Here is an 11006-nt window from a genome sequence, read left to right as displayed (position 1 = left end):
AGGCTAACTGATCTGGGCTCACTAACCAAGCTAAACGACCAGGCTAAGTAACCAGGCTGAAGCTGACCCAGCCAATGTAGACCAGGCTAACTAACCAGGCTAAATGATCGGGCTAACTAACCAAGCTAAATGACCAGGCTAAAGCTGACCAGGCTAACCAATCAGGCTAGCTAAGACTAAGTAAACCGAGTGACCAAGCTTAAACTGACCTGATGCTACATACATCCTTCCTCAGATGATGTTACTGTTAAAGAGAAAACAGGAAGCCGGCTTCGAACGCAGTGGTTGAGCAGCGACACAGGCTAACAGTTCAAGGTTCTTTATTGTCATTCATATCACATGTGGTACATGAGGTGGAATGAAAATGTGTACTCAAGGTCCCAGTTACACCCAAAAATAGTAAAAATATAAAGTATAAAAAGAAACAGTATACTAGGATCTAAGGTATACACTAAACAATAATAATGTAAAATAATACGGTGCATTAAACAACAGACTGAACATGAACTATTGCGAGTATTGCACGTAATACATGGCATTTTGCCTCTATAAACACATAGCAATACAAGTATATCAGTGAACCTTTGAACATTATTTAGTGTGTGACTTATTTATTGAAACACAAATCAATAAAAGTGCTTTTATTTATTTTTTTTGAAAAAGGCACAGAATAGCCAAGTTGAATTTCACAGTTGAGACTGATGGCGTTCCTACAACTTTCTACGTTACAAATTCAACTTTGGGAAGTGCTACAATTGAGTTTTTCAGTAGGAAACTTGTAAATGACAACTTCTGTGTTGAGATATGTGATGTGCCAACCTTATATAATTAGTTGTTAAGTGGTCGCGTCACATTGTGACAGCAGAGGTCATTAGTAGTGTTGTGTAAGTAAAATATGTGGTGATGGCCATTTTACCTTTGACCTGCTGAAGTCAGGTATTTCTAAGGCCATGTGGAGAGACAAGCCACCACTGTCAAATCAAATGCCAACATGTTGCCTAATCAAAAATCCCAATCGGAATACGTTTGTAACTTAAACAGCCACACGTAAAAAGTGCTCGCATGTGGGCGAGTGATTCTGAGCACGCTCATAATCTCAAAAATTACCAGAGATCAGAAGAAGCTGCAGTCAAGCCAAGTGTGACGTAAACTGATCAGCTTTTTCATCTTGAAACGAGTTACCTCACCTGTCAGCCAGGAACAACAACTTAGAAACAAACTGCCTGTCATGTAGCTCTGACACTCCCCGGGATACTTCCTTTTCCCCAATTTAGCAAAAATGCAACAATTTTCTTTTGCCTTCAAGCTAAGGAGGCCATCAACCAGTAACTCGCACCAACTTGTCCTCTGCGTTTCTGCTCTCTCTGCTTCTTCCTTTTTCTGTCACAGTTGTCCTTAGGGGGATTGAATGAGGATTTTGGTTTAGTTGGATGTAGGGCTAGTTTTGGGGGGAGGGTTAGGGAACCCTGAATGGCCTTTTGATAAACTGGCCATGGTGGAGGGGTGTGTGTGTGAACAGGCTACAAGTTCTATTCACTCCAAAGCACTTACACACATTTAAACATCTGAGTATTCCTGGTACGAGAATATAAGTCAATCGAATAATAATAATAAAAACATTAGCAGTAAGAGAGGCTGAATATGATGTGGATGGAAAACGAGATGAGATCAGGAGCTGAAGCCATCAGATGAGCACAGATGACACAGAAGAAGAGGCTGATGATGGGAAATGTTTAATGCCTTCTTGCTGGTTAACAACATTAGCTTTTTACTGCCGCAGGGCATGGATGAGTACGTCTGTGGCCTAATAATGTATTTAAAAAAGGCCAATAAACAGCTACTAAAGATGAGTGCTGCATAGCTGTGAGAGCCACTGTTAGATTCATGAAGTTTGATTTTGGAAAACGTTTACTATCGTTCTGGTGCTAGCAGGTTGACTTGGGACGCCACACAGGTTTCTTTCTCTTGTCTCCTCATGAAAAGAGACGCAGTTGTTAGCCATCTGTGACTGGTCTTGGTTTCAGAGAGGGAAGCCCTCCTCGCTGTTCGCCCCCAGTCCTCCATCTCCACCCACCCCACCTCCTCTATGTTGGGATACGTCTGCAGTGTCATTGATCCGCGGGTCGCCGTGGTGACGGTCTGACTCCAAGGCATGGGCCAGTTACCAGCTGTGAGTGTGTGTTGTGCCTGCCAGCTGGCCAGTTTGAATTGGATTAGCTTCCCATTTACAACCTAAATGAATTCCTCACGCCAACGTCTCCCTTTCCCCACCGCCCCCTCCTCTTATTCACCCAAACACATTACTGGCCACACCCCATTATGGCTACCTAACTGGGTGATTTTTTTAAATTTATTGTGATATATCTTTACACGGATAAGACGTGAGAATTCTTGTATTTCTCGTCATTTTGTGTGTTTTATCCACAACAGCAACAAAGCAACTAACCTACAAAGCCCTCAACAACCTAGCTCCATCTTATATTACAGATCTTATTGTCCCATATTTTCCCAACAGAGAACTTCACTCTCAGACTGCAGGTTTACTTGTAGTTCCTAGAGTTTCCAAAAGCAGAATGGGAGGAAGATCTTCCAGTTATCAGGCTCCTCTCTTGTGGAACCAACTTCCAGTTTCTGTCCATGAGGCTGACTCATAGTCCAGTTTTAAGACTGGACTTCAGACTTTCCTTTTTGATAAATCCTATAGTTAGTGTTGGCTTGTTATGCTGCCATAGGCTTAGACTACTAGAGGACAAATTGACCTCATTTCCTCAAATTAATTGTTAAAATTAAATAGTTTTCATTTTATGTTATTTCTATTTTAACATGTGATTCTCAACCTGCCATTGTGTATCTGTTCCTCTCAAACCCAGCCGGTCAAAGCAGATGACCTCTTGTCCTGAGTCTGGTTCTGCTAAAGGTTTCTTCCTCATGAGGGAGTTTTTCCTTTCCACTGTCGCCTTCATGCTTGCTCACGATGAGAGTCTGCGATGAAGTTAGATTCAAAGCAGTCTGCTCCTCAGATAAATAACGTTATTAACTTGTTTTTATATATGAATGTTTCTGTTCAGTGTCCTGAGGTGACTTACGTTGTGACTTGGCGCTATATAAATAAACTGAATTGAACTGAAAGAGTTTCTCCCCGGAGGTACGGCGGGTAGTTCAGGTTACAGGATGGACCTCGTTGTGGGGAACTGTGCGTATTTCAGTTGCCTTGATGGTTTTGGGCTTCCTCTTTTGAGTTTTTGTCATAAACCTCATCAACTTGCCTTTTCAAGAATCATAATTATTGTGGGTCAATGTGATTAAAAGCTTGAAGTGTACAGCCCAGTTTCCGGCGCTTTGAATAACCACACGCAACGCTTTAGGCTCGGCCAAATCGCTGATTGTTGCTTTCTTTTCTGTTGCTCCGAACCGACACCGGGCCCTCCGTCCTCGTTACTTCTTCTTCTTCTCTTCCTCTTCCTGTGCAGCCAGCTCACTTCCTCCTGTTGTTCCTGCCTCTTATTGGTCCAGATTTGAGGCTGAGGTGCCTTTTAAGGGTGTGAGGTTTTAGTCAGGTGTTGAGGAAAGTAGAAGCCCCATGATTAACTAACAGCTGAAAAACCCAATATCACAACTCCAGTCGTAGCAGCTTAGATATTCAGATTGATGATGGCAGATCCTAACCGGTTCAAAACTGAGCTGATTACTGTTGTCCATAAACAACAATTGTGAAAACTTTATATTGGTCTGTGCACACTCTGTTTTGTAAACTGTCACGTTGCTGTCAGTTTCACATTACACGTCTATTTACATGGAGTCTGTGATTATTTGCAAGCAGCAGTGTAGCTGGCACACCTCTGGTGCGGCCTGTGGCGCTCCCAGCAGGGATATCATGTCATTCCTGCACTGTTAACCATGAAATGTGAAATTAATGGTGCTCTTAAGTTTATTAACTATCATTCGCATGTCATTAAAGTTCATGCTCAATCATCCAGGTGTAAAATCAAAAAATGGTCAGTCAGGTCATCTGGACAGTTTCTTTTTCATGGAAAGACGTTTCGCCCTCTATCCAGAGGGCTTCATCAGTCTGAGGAGTCCCAAGTTAACTGTTTTCCCCACTAAGCAGTACTCTTTAGTGCCTCCTGCCTGGGAGGAGTCAATAGTGTCAGGACAGCCTCCAGAAACCATCTTATCACCTGCAAACTGGTTGGTCCACTAAAGGAGTGTACAGCTTGGTGTGGAAAACGGTTTACTTGGGACCCCTCAGACTGATGAAACCCTCCGGATAGAGGACGAAACATCTTTCCACATAAAATAAACTGTCCAGATGACCTGATTGGCTATTATTGTATCATTCACATGAACTGCTATAAAGATTTTTACATTAGAGTTGTTTCAAGAAGTTCACTTTTGTTGTGGCAACATGCAAACTAGTTGGCTAGGTCAAATCTAGAGCTTAGTTCACCAAACTGAGCTTTTCTTAGCAGGTAAGATGTTAACTGTTCACGGCCGTTCCACAGAACCCGACTTCAAGCGACCTGAACGATCCCTTTAGCTCAGTGCATCCACCCTAAATCACCCCCTGCATGTTGGTGGAGACACGAGGCTCATCCATCCATGACCATCTGTCTCTGTCTGCTGGGAGGGCTTCTCTTCCATTGGCTCGCTGCACGAGCTGCAGCCTTCTGGTTGGCTCGTTCTGGGATTCATCAGCCTCTCTGACTGGCTGTGCTCACTCTCCCACATCCTGATCTTCCTATTACTTCTGCCCCTCAGCTGAAGCGCAGCGAGGGAGAGGTCAGCCACCTACACACGCTCTGTACTCTCTGGCATTTATCTGCGCTCGCACATCTTTTACGTAACTTTTACAGCCGGTCTGAAAATGGATTCCTCCTTGCTTTCATGCCTCTCATATCTTCTTGTCATCAAGAAGTGTGTCTTCATCTGATGCACGCTGGCTGGGAGTCAGCTGCTGATTAAGGTGTAAACAAAAAGGCCTACACAGGAATTTTAGCAGCAGTCTACATCCTCCTTCTGTTGCTGCTTCTCCATTTCACGGCCATCTTCAGCGTGGGCCCACTCTGACTCTGAAACACATTTTCGATGCATGTGTCTGTATGTTTTTCACGCCTGCAGTGAGCTTCATGTGTGATGTTTTCTGTGGAGCAGTTTCCACCCGTCTCCTGCTCAGAAAGTTTGAATGAGACGGCCGTGCTGATTGGCTGCCAGCAGCTGCCATATAAGGGCACAGGCCTGCAGCACAGACAGGAAGTGGGGTAAGGAGGAAGTGGGAAGCCGGCTGTCAGAGAGAAGCATGTGCTCCCTGTAGAACATTTACAAAACGTGCCACACCTTTTCCCTTCAGTCTCCGGCCTTCTTTTCTGTTTATGACACTTCTTTCATGAGATGATTATGTACTTGTTCACTCTCTTTAAATTCTTGTCACTCAGATCACTCCACTTCTTTCTGACTTAAAGGGATAGATCTTTAGAAGTAAGGGTCTATTTTTTTCAATTCAACCTTTATTTATACAGGTTAGTCTCATTGAGTCACGAGGACATGTTGACAAGATTCGCATCATGATCCTTGAGATGTTATGAACAATTAATATCTTACCTGTCGTAGATAGTTCCTTGAACAACCTCGGTTTGGAGAAATGGAGTTTATTTTAACCAGACGGACACGCTAACGGCTAGTCCGAGCGAGGCTAAAGCCAAAGTGATGTGCTGCAACTCAAATATCAAAAACTCTCATGGCGGCTCATCGAAACACACAGAATGTCAGAGATCGGATTATTTTAAGGCACCAGAAATCCACTTTGCTCATGACGCTATGTCAGCCGTTTGCTCGACAATCTGATCAGAATGAAACCCTATTTCTTCAGAATGACTTTGCTCAAACAGCTAACAACAGGTAAGATAATCACTGCTCAGAATCTTTCCGCAGAACCCCACTTGCAAAGATAAACACGTGAATTATTGCTTCAACACCCTCAGAAACTTGGCCACTCAGTGGCAGCTCTTGTGCTTGGAAGTGAGCTCGACTGGAAGCCTGTTAATCCCGCATGGCGGTGATTATTTCAGCTTAGCGCAGCATGCTAGCTTGGCAAAGTCCACTTGGAGTCATGCAGACCATAATACCAGAGCAGAGCATCTGTTTAATGTGACTGAATATGGGATGAATGGGGAGAATATTCAGCAGACACAAACATGACAGCGGAGCTTCAATGGAAGTACGAGGTATTTTTTTTAAGGAAGGTTTTAAGTAGTAGTATTAAAAATCTGTAATTTTGGTATTTGTTGGGAGGTTATCGTGCCCTCTGATCCCACGTCTACAAACTCAACTAACGACTCTCTGCATTGGCAGAAACTCATGATTACTGAGCAGAAACTGTTCCTTCCTTGGTGTTGACAGATGACAGCAATAGATTTATATCTGCAACACATACATGGAAAAAGGTCCTGCTCAACTGGTAATCTGTGCTCATCTCGTAGCAAACACCAGCACCGCATCTTGCCTTTGTGTGCACAACAGCACCAACAACTCTGCCCAGTTTGCAGCAGCAGCTGTGACGTTCAGGAGTGAGACGGAGGAAAGCACGCCTGATTACACAACCGCTCGGAGTTCTCCGGTCCCCCGGACCTTGTTTTCGTTGGACTTGGCAGGAGTGTGTCTTGTTGTGTGTTGTAGTTTACAGCGAGGTTGTGCGTTCTTGCTCTGGTGACCTGGGTGTGGGGCGGCGAGGCCCTGCCCTCTTTTTGTCAACGCTGACGTCCATAAAAGGCCACATTTAAGTTGGTCACATGACAAGAAATCTGAAGAATGCATGAGTGGGTCACATGGCAATCAGTTTCACCTCCTAAAGACAAGAAAATAGTGTGTGTGAGGTTTCTGTGTGCTGCGTGTGTGTGAGGGTGACGACGGGGAATTCGCAGCTGGAGAGATTTCACTTCTCGTTGAGTCGTGTTTCAGTAAGTGGAAACTGAGGAGGATGGGCAGTCTGACAGAAAAAGAGCCGGTTTGAGTTTGTCAGTGAAAAGCTGACAGACCCGACAGTTCATAGTCCTTGCAGGAAACCTTAAATAAAGCTTTCACTTCCTGTTTTTAAATCCAACACACACCCAAACCATGAAGGCCTCTGAATTTGAGCACCTTGGTATGAAAAACGCTTCCTGGTGCTCTCTACTGACACCTACAGGCAAAGATGAGCTCCTGCAGCCTCTTCTTGCTGCTCTCTGAGAGCAACTTCCTCTTTATCTAATGTTTTTTTTTTTTTACAGGCCACCATATAAGGTGAAGCTCTGACAGGTGGTTCAGACTCTGGCAACCTCCTCACCTTGTATGTTTTTGCTCTGCGGAGACAGGAAGCTTTGGGCAACAAGCGGATAAGGCTGTTTTGCTGTCATCAGCACATCATTTCTCTATTTTATTTCCCTCCCCCAAATGTCCAGCAGCACATGAGACTTCCTGTTTTAGTGCAATTTGATTTTTTCCTAATTTGAGGCACAAGTTGTGTCATTTGAACTGGTTTGTTCTTTGTGACGTGGAGCTTTTAACACCGACTCCTGCATTTTTAACAGGACAAGACAGAAAAAAAAAAACAAAGTTATGCAGAACTAAATGTAAAATTGCAAGATATTGTATACAGATTCTGTCATGGGGAGGGTACGGAAGAGGAGCTCCATGTGTGTAAAATTAAGGTTTATCAGCTGTGGTGGCCATCTTGAATGGGGTTCACTGGCAGAGCTACAATTAATAATGAACTTCTGAACGTTTCATTAAAATCTGATCTCTGGTCAAGGAAGTGTTCTGCTAAATGTACTAAACAAACACACACACAGTTGCATGCCTTTTATGACATCATTAAAATGATGCAAAAATAAAAAATCTGACATTATAATAATATTAACAATAATTAATGTACAGTGCAGCTTTGCAACACAGGAATTTGCTTCATTAGATTCTGGATCCACAGTCCACTGCTGAGACCTTCCCCCAGGATTATTGTGTGTGTGAGTGGGGGGGAGTCAGAATGTATGAATGCATGTTGCTTCATCTCTGCTGCCCCCACCCGACTATGTTCTCTCTCAGTTACTCCCTCCTCATCACCCAGACATTGACTGGTGTGTGTGACACCCGTCCCTTTGACCCCATCTTTCCTCTCTTTCTTCCAGCATTCTCCTCTTGATGTGATTTGTTAGATTTAGTCTGAAGCTGTTAATCTTTGCAGTGTGCTCAGAATCATTTCCTGTTGAAAGAGGAAAAAGTGGAAAACTCTCTGAGACAGAGGTGGGAAACATGTTTTTCCAAAGTGCCACATCAAGACGCTGCATAAAGAATAGGAAAATTAATTTTATGACAGATAATCTAAAGACTTTTGTCAGGCTTGGTCTTATTAGCATAGTTAGCATGCTTTATAACACGTCTTTCCAAAAACCTTTAGGAAGAGAAGGCATATTCTGTAAACTGGCTCTTGTGACATTACATGTTAGCTTAGCATGTTATACATGTTAGCGGAACTATGCAAAACAAACGTATGTATTTGTGTTTCTAAGTCTTTAAGGTTAAGTAGTTCTGGAAACAAGGATTTAAAAAACTTTTTTTTTTAAGTTTTGCATAAGATGTTTAATTTAATTTCAGTACGTCTTGATAAATTGCTGTTTGTTTTATCGGTCTTTAAAAAAATAAAGATAGTTTATTTTTAGTTAAGGATATTGGGGGCCTGATGGCGATTGTCCAAGGGGCCACTTTTGGCCCTCGGGCCTTACGTTGCCAACATCTGCTCTAAGCTGTCCGGCATTGGTGCAGAATATTTCTGTGCATGCATGCATCATAAATGCATGTTTATTATAATAATATATATTTATTTTTTACAGCCTTCATCCATTTTCACATACTAACAAACATGCAAATGAACAGAAAATAGCCTGACGAGGATTAAAGAGCTTTGACCTTTAGCTTGTGCTTTGCTGCTGTAGATTCTCAGTCATCCAGTGGCGAATCCAAAACATGAAGTTTTGGAACAGATTACACGACAAGGACGTTTCCTTCAAATCCAACAAAAGGATTTTACAAAACAAGTGAGACAACGCAGCTCTCTTTAAAGCTCTATGGCTCTGATGTACATCACAGGATCGTTCACCGTTCAGGCCGCAGAAAGTTACACGACTGAGCTGATGTTTTAATATCTCTGACTGTTTTACCACAATCACAGGTTTTTATTTTTCCGCATCATGTTCAAACGGCAGTCGATGACCTCCAACACTGCCTCTTAAAGATTTTACAAACCAGCGGCTCTTCCTTTCACAACCTTTGAAAGACCTGTACAAATTTGACATCAGAGCGAGGGGTGTGTGTCTCTCACTGCTGTAGGAATTTTTACATTTTTTATCAAAACCCCTCAGATTTCAGTTTTAACTGAACTAGAAACAGGAAGTGGTGTCTTTTTAACTCAACATATCTCCCACATAAAACACCACAGAAACATAAAAATTCACACACGTGACCATTAGCGTCTTCAGCTGCTCATGGGTAAAGAATGTTTAACAGACAACTTAAAGTTTTCATACAACAACTGGTTGCTCGAGGCTTACTTTTAGTCTGCCGTCATCTGTCTGTCTAAGGTTTGCAGGAACTGGTGTACGGTTACCATGGCAACCACAAATCCACTGGGAGCAGCTTCAACACTTAGCTTTTAGATCCTTGTTCTCTTTACACGTCTTCTTGTCCAATTAATACCTGACACTGTCCGCGTTTCTTCAGAGCTTAAGTTCTGAATAGTTGACGTTGAACCTTTGGGCAGCAGCAGGGCTGGCGCTCTGTTTGCTGAGAGGAAAATGTTTTAGCTGCGTGAGAGCAGATACGGCCTCAGTGAGCCGAAGAACAGCGTAGATTAGTCCTTTACATCCAGACGAATCGCTGCACACTCATCGGTAGGGAAACGCCTTTTAGGAGAATCCTTCCGTCCTCTTTTCTCCTCCATGCTGTCCTTCGACTTGTTTCATCTGATTTTGTAGATCTGAATTAAAAAACCTCACGAAGATGAAGAAAAACTAAAATTAAAAACACTAAGAGCTGAAAGACTGCTGACATTTGCTGAAGAAGCTAAAACTGAAATGTTAAAGGCAAAAAAAAAAAGAAAAGAAGCAAAAACACATTTAAATGTAGCAAATACAAGGTTAATACTAACATGAATAGCTAAAGTAGAAAAAGGCTATATACAAGCTAAAAGTAACAAAATAATAAAGTTTTAAATAGCTGGTTAGAGGATAAATGTAGAAAAATTGTAACTAAAGCTAAATGGTTGTAGAACAGTAGCATAAGTATAGTTATAATTAAAAGGATAGTTAAAAGTAGGTGTGTAACGATACCTTTAAATCACATTTCGGTTCAGTTTCGGTACAAAAAAAGGCCAAAATAAAAACTTACAAAATGTTTATTTTGAAAATATGCCAAGTAAACAATACGTTAATATAAAAATATATAAAAGCGACCCATTTGGATGATATTTTAAATAAACGGCACTCTTTACAATAAATAAACTGTACTAACAATAATAACTTTTTTGAATTTTTCTACCTGGATTATTGAGCATGCATCAAGACATCAGGATATACTAACAATAATAAAAATCTTAATAAATACAGTAACAGTCAGAACCAGAACAATAAGCAGCAACAGACTGTTTACAATCTAACTAATCAAGTTTTATGTTTTTGGACAAAAAGACCAACTTGTCCAGATTTTCTGCCAGAAGCTCAGATCTAGTTGCAGTGAATATCTCCAGCTGTGGAGAAAACTGCTCACTAACAACAGTAGCTGGAATAATTCAAATTCAAAAATACTTTATTAATCCCCGAGGGAAATTATATAAAGAGGTAGAGCTTTGATAATTTTGCAGTGTGGCTGTATTTGTCCTCATCATTACTCACAACCTCTTGGACCTGCTCCCACAGGCGGGACAGGACCCTGGAAGAGTTCAGAGTTCACTCATCACACACTTCTTAGCTGGAGGTGATCTCTGA

This window comes from Nematolebias whitei, chromosome 15 (genome assembly GCF_014905685.2).
Source record: "Nematolebias whitei isolate Nwh7 chromosome 15, NemWhi1, whole genome shotgun sequence".
NCBI classification, from domain to species: Eukaryota; Metazoa; Chordata; class Actinopteri; order Cyprinodontiformes; family Rivulidae; genus Nematolebias; species Nematolebias whitei.
Note: the sequence above shows the minus strand (reverse complement) of the source record.